Source organism: Lissotriton helveticus, chromosome 1_2 (assembly GCF_964261635.1).
Source record: "Lissotriton helveticus chromosome 1_2, aLisHel1.1, whole genome shotgun sequence".
NCBI lineage: Eukaryota > Metazoa > Chordata > Amphibia > Caudata > Salamandridae > Lissotriton > Lissotriton helveticus.
The window spans coordinates 342,557,412-342,570,490 of record NC_136058.1 but is presented as its reverse complement, the minus strand read 5'-3'; the positions used below and the strand labels follow the sequence as shown (position 1 = coordinate 342,570,490).

At 41.4% G+C, this 13,079-nt stretch overlaps 1 long non-coding RNA gene across 2 annotated transcripts in view; it reads left to right on the top strand.

Annotated features, from left to right (window-relative positions):
• Positions 1-292: 292 nt before the first annotated feature.
• The window catches only part of LOC144807893 (uncharacterized), a 142,196-nt gene continuing 129,409 nt past the window's right edge, over positions 293-13,079 (top strand). Inside the window, exon 1 of one of the 2 annotated variants that reach the window (XR_013606503.1) lies at positions 293-315. This is a non-coding gene — a long non-coding RNA (uncharacterized LOC144807893). Of the gene's footprint in view, positions 316-354; positions 378-13,079 lie in introns of those variants that run through there. The other variant, XR_013606502.1, reaches the window with a different exon arrangement.

The window sequence follows — 13,079 nt, the reverse complement described above, 5'->3', positions numbered from 1 at the left end:
TGATAGCTGTTAAAACACATGACCATGTCACTGAGGCAGATATGCACATCACAGAAGCAATAGAAGAACACTTGTTCAAGCACATGATACAGAACTACAAATAGAAGAGGAATGATGATGCCTTAAAGCGTCTTTCTAGCGTCCCCACCTGATCAGCTGAGATGCCAGTGTACCTGTTATTGAAAATGTGTGTCTTGTTTATTTGTCACTGGCCTTCATCATCAGTTGCAGTCTTATATAAGCCAGGGCCCCTGGCACAGTGAGAACTGCAGAGAGAGCCCAGGGTAGCAGACGACAACCACAAGACACCCACAGGTGAGCGCTAACCGGGGGGCTTTAGCAGCAAGACAGAGTGGGTAGGAACAGCGTCCCTTGAGGTAAGCGGAGCTGTCATTTAGCCTGTTTTTTCAGACCCGAGTATAATTGTGGCTGTTGCGTTGCTCCATGGGTAGGAAACCCCCCCAAAAAGCTTTTTGAAGCACTGTGAGGGGCCTGGCCATGTATCAAACTTAATACTAACTGCAAACTTAATACTAACTGCTCGTAGTTACATACATTGTGCCGACTCCAGACAGTGAACTTCCCTGCTGTGATAGTTCCTTTGAGGAGCACTATCAGGGGCAACCCATTGTAATTACCTAATATAATTTCCGTTAAAGCAATTATAATGGCCCACCCCTAACAGTGAAGGGTGGCATAAGAATTTCTCATTCTTTGCATGCCTCAATGCCTGAAATGAGGAAATCATGTCTAGAAGGAAATTGTGCCTGCATTCCTCCTTTTTTTTCAAGTCCATTGTTGTCAGATGTGGATACAGATGAAGGAGCATATTTACAATATTTTAGCAAAAGGCAGCACCTCAAGCCTTCTAGCTGCACCCCCTAGGTCAAAAGAAAAGGGCAGGAATGCACCTTATCTACAAGATGCAGCACATTCTTGTTCTTTCTGCCAGGGTTCGTGCACAAACTCCAGCCAAGCGCTAATGCAGGCAGCTTGCACCATGGCGCAAGAATATCTGCATTGTTGGTATGATTGTTTTTGTGCATGAAGAAACACATTCCTGCACAAAATCTTTCAAAGTATGCATTTTCCTCATTCTCAGTGTGCTACAGAATGCAGCACATGTGGAAAGAGTTCAAATCAAGGAGAAATGAAAAGGATTTTCCTCATTACACCTGCTGTGGGAAGGCGTTGGTTTTTGCGCTTCCTCAGATTTACTCTATGTTGAAAATCTGGGGCAATGTCAAAAGCCATGGGTGTTGCATGGGAACACCCACAGCAAAACCCATTAAATTCCAATTCCACACAGAGTAAGGCATTGCCTTACACCATATTTACGTGGCCATGAAAAGCCACATAGGGTGGCTTTGCGTGGCCTTGTAAACATGGGCCTGCACACTGTGCCTCCGGAGCATCATAAAGTGATGGTCCAGTGGCGTAACAGTGCCGCAGGGGCATTGTAAATATGCCCAAATCCTTGAACTCTGCTAATCCATGCATTTAATTTCAGCTACCCTCTCTGGTGCCTGGTAAATGTCTTCCCAACGTATATTCATTGCAGCCCTTTGTTTTCCATGGTCCAGACTTACCTTCAATGGAGCCTGACGAAATCGCCAACTGGTCAATGAAACATACATAGCTCCACATGCATTTGGCATCAATGACCTCGACCTGCCAACTAAGAAGAAAGTCACTCTGTGAGAAGCCAGTGGGGCCTTAGAGGGAGCAGGGTCTGATACTAAGATGTACCATTGTGCTCCCTATCCCTCCTAAACCCTCATCTTGTAAAACAAAAAGCTTGCTAAGATGGTGCCTGTTCAAACTTTGGAAGATGAGCTAGAACCCTGTTCTTTGCAGTGGTTTCCAGCTCGTCTTCCCTGTCACAGTGTGATATCAGCTCCTATCTGTAAGACCGCGTGACGGGAGCTGACATTGTGTGACATATTGTGGCACTGTGTGAGTTGGTTGGTTTGCATCAACCTCTTGCCACCTGCCATCCTCACACTTTTGCAAAAAACACAGTTGATGGACAGAATGTAGAACAATGCCATACATTCACCCCAGTACAATGATCTGGGCCTAAATCCATCGTTTTTTTGCACTGCACACCACCCTGGGTTAGACACTGGCTATATGCAAATCAGCTCTGACCCTGTGCCTCATGGGAACAGTCCAGTACGAACTACCAAGCCATGTCTTTCCCAGACCGGAATCAAGCATCCAAGGACCGGTTTCTGGCTATCAGCCTTCATCAGCCTGGATAGCTTGACTCCAGTGGTGTGGAGAGCCTGGGACTCACGTCTGAGCATACCCAGCCCGCTCGGGGTGAAAATTGCAAAAAACACAGTTGATGGACAGAATGTAGAACAATGCCATACATTCACCCCAGTACAAGGATCTGGGCCTAAACCCATCGTTTTTTTGCACTCCACACCACCCTGGGTTAGACACTGGCTATATGCAAATCAGCTCTGACCCTGTGCCTCATGGGAACAGTCCAGTCCGAACTACCAAGCCATGTCTTTCCCAGACCGGAATCAAGCATCCAAGGACCGGTTTCTGGCTATCAGCCTTCATCAGCCTGGATAGCTTGACCCCAGTGGTGTGGAGAGCCTGGGACTCACGTCTCTGTCCATCAACTGTGTTTTTTGTAATTTTCACCCCGAGTGGGCTGGGTATGCTCAGACGTGAGTCCCAGGCTCTCCACACCACTGGAGTCAAGCTATCCAGGCTGATAGCCAGAAACCGGTCCTTGGATGCTTGATTCCGGTCTGGGAAAGACATGGCTTGGTAGTTCGGAGTGGACTGTTCCCATGAGGCACAGGGTCAGAGCTGATTTGCATATAGCCAGTGTCTAACCCAGGGTGATGTGGAGTGCAAAAAACGATGGATTTAGGCCCAGATCCTTGTACTGGGGTGAATGTATGACATTGTTGTACATTCTGTCCATCAACTGTGTTTTTTGTAATTTTCACCCCGAGTGGGCTGGGTATGCTCAGACGTGAGTCCCAGGCTCTCCACACCACTGGAGTCAAGCTATCCAGCTGAATGAAGTCTGATAGCCAGAAACCGGTCCTTGGATGCTTGATTCCGGTCTGGGAAAGACATGGCTTGGTAGTTCGGACTGGACTGTTCCCATGAGGCACAGGGTCAGAGCTGATTTGCATATAGCCAGTGTCTAACCCAGGGTGATGTGGAGTGCAAAAAACGATGGATTTAGGCCCAGATCCTTGTACTGGGGTGAATGTATGACATTGTTCTACATTCTATCCATCAACTGTGTTTTTTGTAATCCTCACACTTTTGTGCACCTGCCTCCACGGTCACTAGGCAATGCCTCTATCCCTAATCTTTCTCTACATTCACTGGTCCTGCTCCACAGTAGTGAACATGCCAGAATATATGGCACCTTCCCATCATTGTAGGCCTCAGCTGCGTATCCCAACCACATATCCATACGTTTTGCAGCACCCCCATCTCAAAGCTTTACTTGCGCAGAAGCAGAATCTATGAAGACCAAGTTCCTAATGGACTGATTCCACATAATTTGCGTAGTGTCAGTGCTTTATCATAAATGATTGAGTGCTGGTGCCCAAAGCTGAGCTCAGAAGCCCGTGGCTGTTGCAATTTTTAATACCTGTGCTCCAAATACCAGAGCACCTCAGGCCTCTTTAATCCACTGCCAGACATTCACTCCCTCTTTTCCTCACTCTTGCAGCTTCCTTTTTTCTCCCTTTGTGCGTTTTGTATGTCTTTCTCTTCCTCCATCTTTTCGCTTAGATTTTTTCCCTCTCTTGCGATGGTACATTTCTGATGCAGAAAAATAAGTGCTGCTCCCCAAAAATAAATTCAGGTGGCCCAAAGGAATAAAAAGGAATCTGATCCTGTGCAAAGTAATCTGGTACACGTGTAAAGTGCTCCAATGCCTTTGGGTCAAGTTTGCGCTTTATAAATCTGCAAAAACAAGATATATAAACAACAATTGGCATACACTGAACACCAGCTAGGACTACTTTCTTTGTCAGTGGTTATGAAATGTTTAAGCCACGCAAATTGTTCCAGGTCCTAAAAACCTTTACTAATCCAAGGGCATGTAACACCGAAGATGCCCCCTCTCAAACATTATCCAATAACATTGCGAGCCATCTCTCTCAGAAAATAGAAAACATATATCAAAAGATCACGGCTTCCACCCTCCCACGGGCAGGACCTAGCATAGACCCTCCCTCTATCACATCCGACACTCTGGCCCTAGGAAACTTTCTAGCTCTTACGACTATCGAAGTGGATGTTCTCCTAAGAACAGTCAAGTCAGGGTCTCCACTTGACCCAATGCCCGCTAAGACCTCCGCCACACTATCCAAAACACTTGCTGCTCCCATCTGCTCTTTCCTCAATAGATCCATGGAGGAAGGCATCCTTCCCTTAGAGTGGAAAGCTGCCCAGATTATTCCCATCATGAAGAAACCTACAGCTGCTCCAGAAGATGTTACTAATTATCGCCCCATCTCTCTGCTTCCCTTGCACAGTACTGGCCCGATTCAAAGAACTAACATAAGACAAAATCCTAAACTTACTACCATTTGGTATTCACAGAAGGCACTTACTCATTTTGGTATTCACAGAAGGCACTTACTCATTTCGGTATTGACAGAAGTTAGGAGTCCTAACTTTAGGACTCGTAAATGCCTTCCTGGAATACCGAAAGTCTTAGCGTTAGGATTTTTCTCAGTTTAAGAGTAGTAAAGTTAGGACTCCTACCTTTAGGACTCCTAAACCAAACCAAAATGGTAGTAAGTTTAGGATTTTGTCTTAAATTAGTTCTGTGTATTAGGCCCTAGAGAAGCACATAAACAAAAAAACTATCTGAATTTGTTGAATCCTCCAACCAACTTGACCAGTCACAATCTGGATTTTGACATAGGCACAGTACTGAGTCGGCGCTGATGGAAGTCACTGACAACATACGAATGCTAGCAGACAATGGTCGGCCAGTGCTTCTGGTACTGCCTGACCTGTCTTCAGCTTTTGATACCATCTCCCACACGATCCTGCTCAAACGTCTTAAGGACATAGGCATCCAACATCTATGTTACCCCTTTAGCTGGCCTACTGAGGAAATTAGGCTTTATCCCTATCTCTTACGCCGATGACACGCAACTCCTCCTCTCCTTTGATAAATCTGCCCCCAACATTCAATTCACTTTTTTGGAGAGTAGGAAAGGCATCGCACATTGGATGAGAGAAAACGTACTTCAACTTAACACTGAAAAATCAGAAATCATGTTATTCGGAGATGCAACAGTGAGATGGTTCCCCAGCTGGTGTCCTTAGGAATTAGGGTCAGCCCCCCTCCCCCAAAACAGCTAGTGACGAATTTTGGAGTATGATTAGACCAGAAATTAACAGTAGAGGAGCAATTGTACATTACTGCTGGGGTATGCTATCACACACTCAGCCTCCTCCAAGGGGACTTCCCTCTCCTGCCACTAGCCACATGCAAAATCCTGATTCCCCAGGCACTGATCATCAGCCGCCTAGACTATTGCAATGCCCAACTGATTTCTGCAAATGAAATCTCCCTCAAAAAACTACAAGTAGTCCCAAATAAACGCAGCCCGTTTGGTGGCTAATGCCCCCTCCCCCCCGCAGAACTGCATCCATCCCGCTACTTCAAAATCTACACTGGCTACCAGTAAAAAAGAGAATTATTTTTAATGTGTATTGCATGGTATACAAAGCCCTAAACAACATGGACCCAAGAAATCTGCCTGACAAACTGGTCAGATATACACCCTCCTCCACACCCCACACTCCAAATGATCCCGCATGGGTGGCAAAGCTTTCTCCCATCTTGTCCCAGTCTACTGGAACCCGCTCCCCTTCCAGTTACACCTATGTACCAACTTCCTGGCCTTCAGAAGACTGCTGAAAACTTCCCTATGCTGAATCCATTCCTAAAGGGTCACGAAGAGTCACAGCACAGAGGCACCCGGATGGGGGTGATTCAGGTGCTTTACAAATCACATAAATAAATAAATAAATAAATAAGACAAATGATTAACAACAATGATTTTGTGGTAAATATTATTGATTTATTGTTTTATTTTTGAAGTCATGACATTATGAATGGGTACTGAGGACTGAAGAGTGATTTGTGGTTTTCAGTGTGTCTCAATCACTCCTGTTATGTTCACTCTATGTTAGACATGGAGGAACTTATTTGTTCCACATCTCATCCACCAGCATATCTTAAACCCTAGGGATGTGCGAAATGTAGGTATTTTGTTTTCATGTGATTTTTCTGCAAAATAATGCGAAATGCTCATCAGTCATTTTACTGTATATTTGAGCCCAACATGTGTCATTGTTTCAATTTTTGACTTAAGGTGCAGCAAAACAAAAACACTGTAAATTACAGGCACTGCTTTTCCATGCATTCACATTAAATCTTAAAGGGTCCCATAAACGACGTATAATTACGATAAGTAGAGGAATGATGTTATTTCAGGGTGACAGGTAGCACTCTACAACTCTGCTGATTGATTGATTGATTGTAACAAGTGTAACATGAAATATGCTGGTATAAATTAAATTTCACAAAGGCATGAACCTTATCTCTTTGCTCGTCAGGGCCCTCTTGTTTCCCTCTCTCTTTTCCAGCCCCAAACACACAGCACACTCACTCACATGTAAACACTGCATTTTGTTTTACTTCCACCTTGTAAATATTTTGAAAACTGATTATCTGCTTCACACACATTTACACAGAATCATAATTGCAACTGGAATACATTATCATTGCTCTGCAGGCTCTGCAAAGAGGCCAAAGATTGGATGACCATGAATTCCGAACATCTATTTGACACATTGACAGGCACTGTCAGAGGCTTGAATTGCCTTCAGTCTCAGCACAGGAGCTGTCAATCGTGGCCCATTGTAAACACCTGAAGGAGACTCAGTTCAAAGTAGGAACTATACAAGAGCAACATGCTACACAGAAAAAATAAATTAATAAGTGAAAGATAAAACCCTGGTTATAGCTAACACTCCTAGGGAATGCAGGGATAAGTAAAAGTGACAGATAAACAGAGAATTTATGTTATTAACGTTTTTTGCATTAAATTCTTCAGAAATCGATTAGTGTTTTTGACATTGAAGGTGAGTACAAGAATAGAAGAGCTGGTTCAATGTCCGTTTTAATGTTTCACTGACACACCATCGATGTAAAAAATATTGATGTTAAAAATATTGAGTAAAACTTATAGACAACAAAAACATCTACTCCTATACTTAAACTGGTAAGTACAAAAATATAAACTAAAAAATATTGATGTGAAAAATAAATATAGATGTATAAAATATAGACTGTTATTTGAATATAAAATAAAATAAATATATTAAATAATAAATATAATGTTAACAAAATAAAAACATAATGTATATACATTTTAATAAAAAATAACAAATAAACGTAATAAAAAAATAAACACAAACATAATAATGTATGCATATATATTTACTTTAAAGCATTAATTTATGTTAAAAGTTTAAAATATTATAAAAAATAAAATGTATAGGGGCCTATTAGCATGGCGGGCGGATCGCACCAGCCCGACTGGCGGTGGCGATCCACCCACCAAAACACCCCACCGGACGGCCTATTACCCCCTGCCACATTAGAATGGGGGGGGTACAGCGGTGGACGGAAAGACCGTCCACCACTTTTCCGTTGGTAGGCAATCGTCACGAAGGCTGGGGGGAAAAGGCCCATGAAATGGTGGCGGTACCTTGCAGGCACCTCCATCCATATTATGATGTGTTTGGTGGAATGCCTTTCAATGACGGAGACTCCGCCCCTTGGGGGCTGCACTAGGGGGGGTCCCCATAGTACCCCCCTACATTGGCATTCACAAGGTGGCAGGCACGGCGGCGGTGCCTGTTACGTTGTGAATGCCAATGCACACCATGCATTTTCAACATTGTGGTGGGTGCTGCTTACAGCACTGCCCGCCACAATGTTGAATATGTGGGATGCGACCACCAGGGTGGCGGTTGCATTCTAATTGGCAGTGCGGGAAATCTAAACCACTGGCGGCTGGTTAGAATTGATTTTAAATAAAAATATACAACATTCTATAATAAATGAAAACATTAAACTATTAGAAAAATATTTAACATTTAATTTCACAATACAATCAGTGCAACAGTAGGGAAAGTGTTGGATAGCGGAGAGGTACAAATTACTATTCCCACCGAAGTGAGTGGAAAATTACGGTAGTGTTGGATAGCGGAGGAAGTACATCTACTATTCCAACTCCAGTGAGTGCAACAGTAGGGAACGTGTTAGATAGCAGAGGGTTTAAAATTGCTATTTCCCCTCCGGTGAGAGCAACAGTAGGGAAATTGTTGGATAGCGGAGGGGAAAAAATTACTATTCCCACTCCAAAGAGTGCAACAGTAGGGAAAGTGTTGGATAGCGGAGTGGTAAAAATTACTATTCCCACTCCAAAGAGTGCAACAGTTGGGAAAGTGTTGGATAGCGGAGGGTTAAACGTTACTATTCCCACTTCACTGAGTGCAACAATAGGATAAGTGTTGGATAGTGGAGAGGTAAAAATTACTATTCCAACTCCAGTGAATGCAACAGTAGGGAAAGTGTTGGATAGCAGAGGTGTAAAACATACTATTTCCACTCCAGTTAGAGCAACAATAGGGAAAGTGTTGGATTCTGGAGTGGCAAAAATTACTATTCCCACTCAAAAGAGTGCAACAGTAGGGAAAGTGTTGGATAGCGGAGAGGTAACATTTATTATTCCCTCTCCAAAGAGTGCAACAGCTGGTAAAGTGTTGGATAGCTGAGGGTTAAAAGTTACTATTCCCACTTCACTGTGTGCAACAGTAGGATACGTGTTGGATAGTGGAGAGGTAAAAATTACTATTCCAACTCCAGTGAATGCAACAGTAGGGAAAGTGTTGGATAGCAGAGGGGTAAAATTTAAAGATCCCACTCCCGTGAGAGCGACAGTAGGGAAAGTGTTGGATTCCGGAGGGGCAAAAATGACTATTCCCACTCAAAAGAGTGCAACAGTAGGGAAAGTGTTGGATAATGGAGGGGTAAAAATGACCATTCCCACTCCGCTGAATGCAACAGTAGGAGAAGTGTTGGATAGGGAGGGGTAAACCTTTTTATTCCCACTCCGGGGAGTGCAACAGTAGGAAAGTGTTAGATAGCGGAGGGGTAAAAATTACTACTCCCACTCCAGAGAGTGCAACAGTAGGGAAAGTTTTGGATAGCGGAGAGGTAAAAATTACTATTCCACCTCCAGCGTGTGCAACAGTAGGGAAAGTGCTGGATAGCGGAGGGGTACAAATTGCTTTTCCCAATCCAGTGAGTGAAACAGTAGGGAAAGTGCGCGATAGCAGAGGGTTATAAATTACTATTCCCACTCCAGTGAATGCAACAGTAGGGAAAGTGATGGATAGCGGAGAGGTAAAAATGACTATTCCCACTATAGTGAGTGCAGCATTAGGAAAAGTGTTGGATAGCGGAGAAGCAAAAATTACTATTCACACTCGAACAGTAAAAAAACAAAATATGTATATATATATTGACATTTTTAAAATATCACACAAATGAATAAACAATATTTCAATTAATTAAATTAAGTTTATAAAGCGCCTGGTTGCCCTAGCTAGTGCGTCCCCGTGCTGCAACAAGATCCCGTGCCAGGCAAACGTAACAGGTGAAAAAAAAATAATCAGACAATGGAGTTATCAGATGGAAAAAGCTTTTTACGGAAGATCGTCTCTGATGATACCAGCCGGAGCACCATTGGGAGCTTGTTCTAGTAGGAGGCCGCTAAGAAACTTAAAGAGCGTCCCCCCATCCTGGCTCTTCTGATGATTGGTGTGCAAACCTGACCCATTCCGCTAGATCTTAGAACTCGCGTGGGAGAGTACAGGGTAAGGAGATCATGTAGATAGGAGGGGCCCTTCTTCTGCAGAATACGGTGACTGATGAACATAACTTTAAACAGACCACATTTCTTCAACGGAAGCCAGTGCAGGGAAGCAAGAGCCTTACTGGATGAAGCTCTCTTCAGGAGCATTGAAACGAGACGTGCAGCCGCATTCTGGATGTGCTAGAGTCTCTAAACACACTTGATGTTGACTCCTAGATACAAAACATTCCCATAGACCAAACGCGATGTCACAAGGGCGTGGACCATAGTATTTCTTGCTGACATTGAGAGTACATCTAAGGTCTTCAGGAGAGTGCGTAGGACCCCCACACAGTTCCCCATCACGCGCCTGGTGTGAGTCTCAAAGAACAATTTGGTGTCCAGCCATATCCCCAAGTTCTTCACCTGGTCCTTAGGGGAAGGGGTCTGGCCCAATATTTGGGGCCACCAAACAGAGGACCAGATCGAGGGGGCCTTGCCTATGACTAAAACCTCTGTTTTATTACCATTAAATTTCAGGCAATTAGAGGCCATCCAGGATGCCTACTCTTGAAAAAATCAAATATATTAAACATGTAAAAAGAAACACATAATATAATATTAATTTCATATAACAAAATCCTACAAATATATAAAATAAAATAATAAATATATTTATGAAAAAGAATTCCTTTAACTAGAAAATATTTACAAACACATTTTTTATTCAAATATAACTGTATTTATTTTATTTCCTACCCTACAAAACCACACTAATAACAAAACACTATAACATTTTTTGGTAAATGTATTTCCATAATTAACATAATTAATAATCAATAACAAATATTATTATTAAAAAACGAATAATCATGAATTGACTACACACAGGTTAACACTATAATATCCACAACACACAACTAAAATAAACTATAAAGTATTAAATAGCAATTAAAACTATTACTATTAACAACTAATAATAAAATAATTAAAATGTATTTAATAACCACCCTTTACCCCTTTAAAAGTAAAAACAACACACAAAACAATAAACATCTACTCTAAATAATTATCAAATACTTAACATTAATTGACCACTATATATTAATTAATTAAACACAATTTACTTCCAACCCTTTACTCCTATTAACAACACAACACACACATACAAATTATTTACATAATTAATTACCAAAAAGTGAATTTAAATGAATTAGCATCCAGTTATTAATTCATAAATTAAAAATAAAATACTTCCCACCCTTTACAGCTATAAATACCACGACAAACACCAAAAATTAATTACACAACTATCATAATTATTTACTGTATAATTAATTATAATTAATTAACAACCAATTATTAATTCATGGATTATAAATATATTACTTCCCACCCTTTACACCTTTAAACCCCACAAAACACACCTAAATTTACTTAGACAATTACCATAATTACCAATTAATTAATTAAAATTAATTAACAACCAATTATTAATTAATTAATAATACATTGCTTTACACTTTCAACACTATAATGACTCCATTAACCAAATATTATTAAATAAAAAATAATCAATACATTTAATATAATTAAAATACTTTCCACCCTATTCTCCTATAAACCAACAACCCGCTACGGAACTAAAACCACAAAGTTAAAATTAAAAAAATTAACATTTACAAAAAATTTAACCATATATCAAAAATACAAAGAATTCTTACACAAAAAAAATAGATCACATACATATAAAATATATAATAAAATACATAACATTAATAAAAAACTACATTTTTAACAACTATATTTTTGCAAACGATAATAAACACTTCAATATTTTTTAAATCAATATTACTTACAGTAGGTCCATACACTTGACCACGATATTCTTGCTGTCGATATTTCTGAACCATGATATTAATGACTCGATATTTTTTAGTCGATATTCTGTCTCTGCACCCGTTTTAATTACCACTGGGTGTGAGGGCGGTAAGGCCCTGGTTTCAAATACGAATTTTCCTGAGGAGCTTGGTGTCTTCTCCGGGCATGGGTCCCACTTCTAGCCTGCTTAGAGCACACAGAGAGAAAGGAATCAGTTTGGTCTTGTGCGGCAAATACCAAGCATGTGAGTCGTCCAACCTTGATGTGTAATGCACACCCAGTTGTGTAAGAAAGAGAGGATCACCCCGCAAGGCACACAGAGCCCAAGGGGCTGCTCTAATCCCATTTATTTAATGAAATGACCCCTAATACAATTATGTGGTAGTTTCTGATACTGCCTCTTACCTGAAGGTGTCTCATAGGAAGGAATGATTACAGTGAAGTCCATTCTTATTACTCTCTTTGTGACAGCAAACCTTTCTATGCCCCAAACCTTCAGGGCTCTTGTTGCGCATGCGTTTCCAATTGACTCCATATGTATCAGGGTCTACCTCACGCTCTCAAAACGTGTCCCTCCCCATTAAGACAAATAGTCCTCACTTTAGCTCTATTCCTGTTGAAGATAAGATTCATCTGTTATTGGTGAGTAAATGGGAGCAGGAGTCACAGATGGAAAGTATCCTAAATCATTACTGTCTTTTATCTTCCAAATAGAGAACCCTGAGAGGAGGGCACTCTGGGTAAAAACATTCTATTTATTTTCTTTTTTTAAATTGCTGAAGTCAGATCTGGGGGCCTTTCATCTCACACCTAAGAATTAAAGGAACTGGTCTGCCCTACCTACCTTAGATTACTTCGCTTGACTGACCCAATATCCACATTATCAGGAATGGGCTCATTTTGTCATCATTAACATTTTTTGATTATGTGTTCAGTGCCCGTGGGAGAGAGGAGAGCATTGGAGCAGGGTGGTATTTGCGGTTTGGTTAAACATTGCTTGTGCAAGCTCTGGAGTGCACCCTTGTGCGATCTCGTCTATGCCATTACTTGTCCTACCTTTGCATAGCGACAATAAAGACACATTTGAACATAAAGTGCTGAAGTCATGCAATTTTCGCACTCTACAGCGTTACCTAGTTTTATTGCCCATACAAATTGTTAGGTCTTGGCAGCACATGCGCTGTCTCTTCGCGACTATTGTTAGCTTGTATTGGGTATTGATCCCACCTATTATTTACTATTGGTTGGTGTTAT